Source organism: Petaurus breviceps, unplaced genomic scaffold, assembly GCF_028583685.1.
Source record: "Petaurus breviceps papuanus isolate PSGF00001 unplaced genomic scaffold, PetGlider_PUasm1.0 90510, whole genome shotgun sequence".
NCBI classification, from domain to species: Eukaryota; Metazoa; Chordata; class Mammalia; order Diprotodontia; family Petauridae; genus Petaurus; species Petaurus breviceps.
The window spans coordinates 1,636,407-1,642,872 of NW_027187267.1; the positions used below are offsets into that span (position 1 = coordinate 1,636,407).

Genomic DNA, 6,466 nt, shown 5'->3' on the forward strand with positions numbered 1-6,466 from the left:
TAAAACTTGTAAAGTTTTCCCTCTTATACAATGAATAAATTTTTTTAAAGAAAAAAATGCACAACTGAACAATAAATTATACAAGGTTTGAAAATGTGTGTAATACATGGATGTGTATAATATCATAGTCTAGTAATAAATCTCAAGGTCAAAGGATTTGGAGTCTCTTTATTTAGATAATTCCATAATGCTTTCCAGAATGGTTGAACTAATTCAGAACTCCACCAGCAAAGTACTAATGTTACTATTTTCTCATAACCATTTCAACATAGAATATTCAAATCTTTTGTCATCTTTGCTATTTTGCAGGGTATGTGGTGCAACTGCAGAATTGTTTTTGATTTATTTCATTATTGGTAATTTGCAGCATTTTATATGGTCGTCAATAGGTAGCAAATTCTTTTAATAACTTTTTGTTCATTTTCTTTGAAATAGATTTCATCTTAAAACCTTTTTCCTTTGTTCTTCTATTCTTCTTGCATTCATTGACCCCTGTCTTCTTCCTGATTACATAACCTTCCTTGCTCTTTTTGTAGCATTTATTGTACTTAAACTCATAGCCTCGCCCATCAACCTCACTTCACTTCTTTATGTTGTGGGAGTTGGAATGTTTATTGTTTTTCATCACCAATTATAGGCTATCCATCTACCATAATCAATCATCAAATTTTCCTCTGTTAAGGTTCTGAACAATCCATATTTATCACCCAATTTAGATTTTGACAGCTCTTGTACAGATACTTTCAGGACATTCTTCTTTCCTCAGTGAATTCAGTGCCTTACACAAGCTTACCTTACACAAACTTACTCTACATCTGCACTTAAACCAGACTTCAACAAACACAATGATATTACTTTGAAAACACTAAAATCCCACTTTCTCAATTTACTCATTTCATATGACTTACCTTTGATAACTGAGGTAGTTTTCCAAGGTCACATTTTTTTCTTCCTCTATAGTTTTTCACATTGTGTTCTCATCAACTCCTATGGTTTGAATGACTATACCTATTCACATGACTTTCAGGTTTACTTGGATGCCCATATAAAATAACTGAGTAGCTAATGCAGGTAGAATTTCCATATCTGTAATGAATTATTTTCTGTCAATCAAAATATGATCGAATTTTCTGCATTTGTGTATAAGATATATTGTTCAGTAACTCCCAATATTTTTCTTTATTTTTCCTGTTGCCCCCAAACACAGGGGAAAATATTCTTTTTATTAGATTTTTATTTATTTAAAATTTTTCCTTTCTTGCTTTTTGGAGGGCAATTGGGGTTAAGTGACTTGCCCAAGGTCACATGGCTAGTTTTTGTGTAAAGTGTCTGAGGCCGGATTTAACTCAGGTCTTCCTGATTCCAGGGCCAGTGCTCTATTCACTGCACTACCTAGCCACCCCTTTTTAAAAGTTCGATTTTTGAAGATTCCAAATGGTGACAATTGAGTTCCTTCATGTGAAGATAAAACTTGGATCTTTATGTAGCATACATCTGGATGAAAATGTGATGACACAAAACCCAGTTTAGATGGTAGTTCTTTTTTCCCCTTACTAGTATTTATTTTTTCCCAATTAGATGTTAAGATATTTTCAACATTCATTTTTGTAAAATTTTGAGTTCAAAAGTTTTCTCTGTCCTCCCTTTCCTCTCCGCTCCCCAAGACAGCAAGAAATATGATACAGATTATATATGTACAATCATGTTAAATGTTTCCATATTAGTCACGTTGTAAAAGAAGAATCAGAACAAAAGGGAAAAAATGAGAAAGAAAAAAATGTGAAAATAGTATGCTTCCATCTGCATTCAGACTCCATAGTTTTTTCTCTGGATGTTGTATTTCTGCGAAGAGCTAAGTCTATCATAATTATTACACAATCTTGGTATTGCTGTGCACAATGTTCTTCTGGATCTGCTCAGTTCACTCAACATCAATTTGTGTCTTTCCAGGTTTTTCTGAGATTTGCCTGCTTATCATTTCTTATAGCAAAATAGTATTTCATTACATCCATATACACAATGTTCAGTCGTTCCCCAATAGATGGGCATCCCCTCAATTTCTAGTTCTTTGTCACAAAAAAGAGCCGCTATAAATATTTTTGTACGTGTGGGTCCTTTTCCCTTTTTTACTATCTCTTTGGGATATAGACCTAGTAGTATTATTACTGGATCAAAGGATATGAACAGTTTGATTGCCCTTTGGGCATAGTTCCAAATTGCTTTCAGAATGGTTGGATCAATTCACAACTTCATCAACAATGCATTAGTATTCCAATTTTTCCACATCTCCAACATTTATCATTTTTCTTTTCTGTCATATTAGTCCCAATATTTTTCTTAGAAATATAATCAATATATAGAAGTGTGAAGCTTTCAGGTCCCTGATTACTCCACTCCTAGATTTACTATTGCTTTATCTCAGATCATGATGGCCACTCTTGCTTTTCAAAAATTCTCTTGAAACATCAGAAAATCTATTTTCACACATTAATTTAATTAAAGAGTTTTATGTCAGTCAATGCTAATAAATATATATCAAATACTTCCCACGTGCCAGGCACCGTGCTAAATCCTAGGAGTACAAATAAAGGTGAAAGATAGTCCCTGCACTCAAGAAACAAACAATCTAATGGAAAAGATAATAAGCAAGCAAATATTTTCTAATATTTATGGGATAAGTAGGAATAATTTGAAAGGGGAAGGAACCTGAATTAAGAGAGCTTGGGGAAGGCTTCTATAGAAGATAGGATGTTTATTAGATCATAAAGCAAGCCAGAGAAGCTGATAGGGAAAGATATGGAGGCAAAGCATTCCAATCATTGAAAATAGAGAAACTACTGGAAACTGAGAGATGGATTGTCCTGTTTGTAGAATAGCAAGGAGGCCAAAGTATCAAAGTAGGCTAAAGGAGAATAAAAAAGTATGCAGCAGGGAGAAGTGTGTAACAAGATGGGAAAGTTAGGAGAGGGCTAATTTATGAAGGGCTTTAAAATACTTATGGGTATTTTTTAAAGGAACGATTTTTTCCCCTTTCTCATCCATTCTTCCATCATCCTATTCATTCCATTCAAAGTCATAATTACCATTGTTAGATTTTTTCTTTATATTGTATTAAATGGCAATCTCTTTCTCTAAAACTACTTCCTCAGTGCCTACTTATGTTGTCATGCTGGTTTTCCATAGGGCATCTGCTACTACTACTCTCAGTTTCCTAGGTTTTCTGGTACTATGGTGTGCTTCCTACTGAAAATAAGTCAGATAGTCACCTTCTTGCCAAAGTTTTAAAGGCAACAGTCTAGCAAAAATTGTAGTGATCAAGGAAATCCCATCAAATATCTGGGGTGCATTCATTCAGAAATGCACCTAAAGTCTGTGGAGAGTAGGCATATTTTCACAACTGTTGATTACTAGAAACACTTTTCTCTCTTATTAGTGTCCTCTTAATATCACTTAGTTCTGCAATTGTTCAAGTTACTGTTGAAATGACACTTCATCCAAAGACTCACTGTTATTTTGGTGGTATCACAATTGCTTTCTATGAACTGACCCAGGGGATAGTCTCCAGACCATCTTGTGAAATGATATTTTGATTTTTTCCTTTTTCTTGTTGATTTTTAAAAATGGAATATGGCCAGGCTGTAGATTCCTGTCATTTTATCCATCTTATTAATTTCCTCTTGGTTTATTTGGACCATTTTCTTATTATATAGTTTTAGAGGGCATTTAGAGTATTGATATATTTGTTGAAGTCTAAGTTCAACTGAATTTTTCACTTGAGCATCTTTTACCAGAACTAGCTAGAATTTCAAACCATTATCTATTCCCTTGAATCTTTCTACTTGTCCAGTTAGTCTTTTTTTCTGTCCCATGAATGTGCAATTTTCCTTTCTTCTGCCATATCTTTACTAGTACCAACTTTGTATGGATAGTCCTCTTTTTTTTTTTTTAGAAATATGCAACTCCACCCAACCCTCTCATTTCTCCTCTATGAAATTATTCCTGACCACTATACTATTTTCTGTCTCTTTTCTCTGGGATGATCCAGCCTTTTATTCTTCACTACATTATTTAGCACTTGCATTTGAAGTTCTGTTTCTTATGTTGTAGCTTGTCTCCTCAAACACCATCTAAGAGACCTGAAAGCAAGAATCATATTACTAACATCACTTGTGTCTTCCAGAGTTATCACAAAGTGTTGGACACAGCTCAACCTCAAACCCTCCCCATAACAAAACAACAGCAGCAACAACAACAACAACCACAAAACCCCACAACTTGCTGAAATTGTTAAGGTCTTTAATTTGAAGTGCTGCATGTGAACAATTGAGATAGAACCCCCTTCTGGGAAGCTTTGTTGCTATTCTTAGTGACAAGGAAAATCAGTGGAAAGACCATTAAACTTGGTGTCCAAAGGCTTGAATTTGAATCCTGGCTTAGGTGTTTACTAACTGCTAGAATTTGGATATCATTTATCACCTCTGGAACTTAGTTACATGTGAAATGAATAAAGTTGGACTGAATAACCTCTAAGGTCTCTGCAAAGTCTAAAACTATGACCCTATGAGATGGAAATTGAGAAGGTTGTAGAAGTTGAAGAGACTTGATAATAGTAATGAGAATTATATAAAATTTTATAGTCACTTTGGATGCATTTGCAATTTTTTTTTCTGATTTCTCTGCCAATGCATTTAAGAAATGTTTTCTAATGAAAAAATCTTCGGAACTGTCTTTGCCAACCAGATTGTAATTGGAGTCTTTGGGAATTCACTTCTTTATTTCTATATATTCAATTTTATTCATGGTCATAAGGGAAAACCCATAGATCTGATTCACAGTCATTTGTCCCTTATCAACATCTTGTTACTTCTTACTAACGGAATGCCCTGGACAGTGACACTTTTAGGAGTAAGATATTTCCTTAGTGACATTACTTGTAAAACTATAGTCTACCTAGACAGAGTGTTTTGTAGCCTTTCATTCTGTAGCATAAGCCTTCACTATCAGTTCACACAGCCCTGTGTGTGCAGTTCTCAAAGCAAGGGCTCCGAAATGCATCATTCCCTCCTTTATCCTCTGTTAGATTCTCAGTCTACTGATAGAAGGAATTATTTCTGTACATATGAATATACCTCTAAATGATTCAAGTTTTAGGGACAACTGGAACTCAGACACTTGCACTTTGAGTCTTTATGCCATGAACACCTTGGATACTCAATTGTTGAAGACACTTTATGATTCTGTGTGGTTTGGACTCACAGTATGTAGCAGTATCATTTATCATGCAAAAGCACCACCATCAAGTTTTTTACATTCATAGCACCTTCTCCCTTAGAACCTCTTCTGAGGTCAGGGCCATCAGGACTACCATGATGCTTATGAACGGTTTTATCTGTTTTCATTTAACCAGTTCCCTTTTCTTTCTTAACAGATCTTCTCAAACATTTAGTTTCTGGATGTTACATGTTTCTTCCTTTATGCCTGGATGTTTTCCAGCTTTCTGCCCTTTTGTGCTAATCAGCAATACCAGCAGGTTCTCCAGGACCTGTTTTTTTTTCAGTAGTGGAATAAAAATTCTATCCTCACATTGATGTCTAGGAATTTGCTGGATTTCTCCTTCTTGTCCCTATTGTAAAGATTTCAGTCATAGGAATTAAACCCCTGTGATAATCTCAATCTTGATCACCCAAATGGTCATGTGACACTAGTGAACTGCAAGGTATCAGGTGGAAAGACTATCACTTTTCTAAAAAGTCCACTCTTCTCCACACTAATGTATTTTATTCCAGGGTTGGAAGTTAGCAACTTGAGCCTCATCATAATTTCCACTTATTTTATTTTTCAAGTTTTATAGCACTGAAACCTATTTTGCTGTAAATAAGGTTGCTTACCTCCATGTCTAAAGTTTTGTCTATGCAGATGCCAGACAGGGTGTATTACAATTTGTCTACAAATTTAAATTTTAAAAATTGATTTTTATATATAGTGGATATAACATTGTTTTCCAATTTTTCTTTTTAAATTGCCCAATTTTTCTTTCTTTCATAAATTGAATTGTTTAGAGATATGCAATTTTTCCTTATTTACTGCCTTGGTTGAATCCTAATAGTTTTGCTATGTTGGCTAATTATTGTCACTTCCTTTGATGATGTTATATATTGTTTCTATGATGTGTTCCTTCCTCCTCATGTTCTTCTGTATTTATTTCATATTAATTAACATTTTATAGGCATTTGTTTTTTACGAAGTTCTTTACCTCTATTTTCTTACTGCATTCTCACAAAAATGCTTTCAATTAAGTGCTGTTATTATCACAGTATTACAGAAGAAGAAACCAAGGGTGAGAAAGGTTAAAGAATTTACCTGAAGTCACAGAGACAGTGCCTTTTTGAGCTGAGATTTGAACTCTGGCTTTCCCAATTCTGAATCTGGTACTCTGCATATTGTCAACCATAATCTTCAGTATATT

At 34.3% G+C, this 6,466-nt stretch overlaps 1 pseudogene; it reads left to right on the forward strand.

Annotated features, from left to right (window-relative positions):
- Positions 1 to 4,695: 4,695 nt before the first annotated feature.
- Positions 4,696 to 5,588, forward strand: LOC138142006 (vomeronasal type-1 receptor 1-like; annotated as a pseudogene).
- Positions 5,589 to 6,466: the final 878 nt, after the last annotated feature.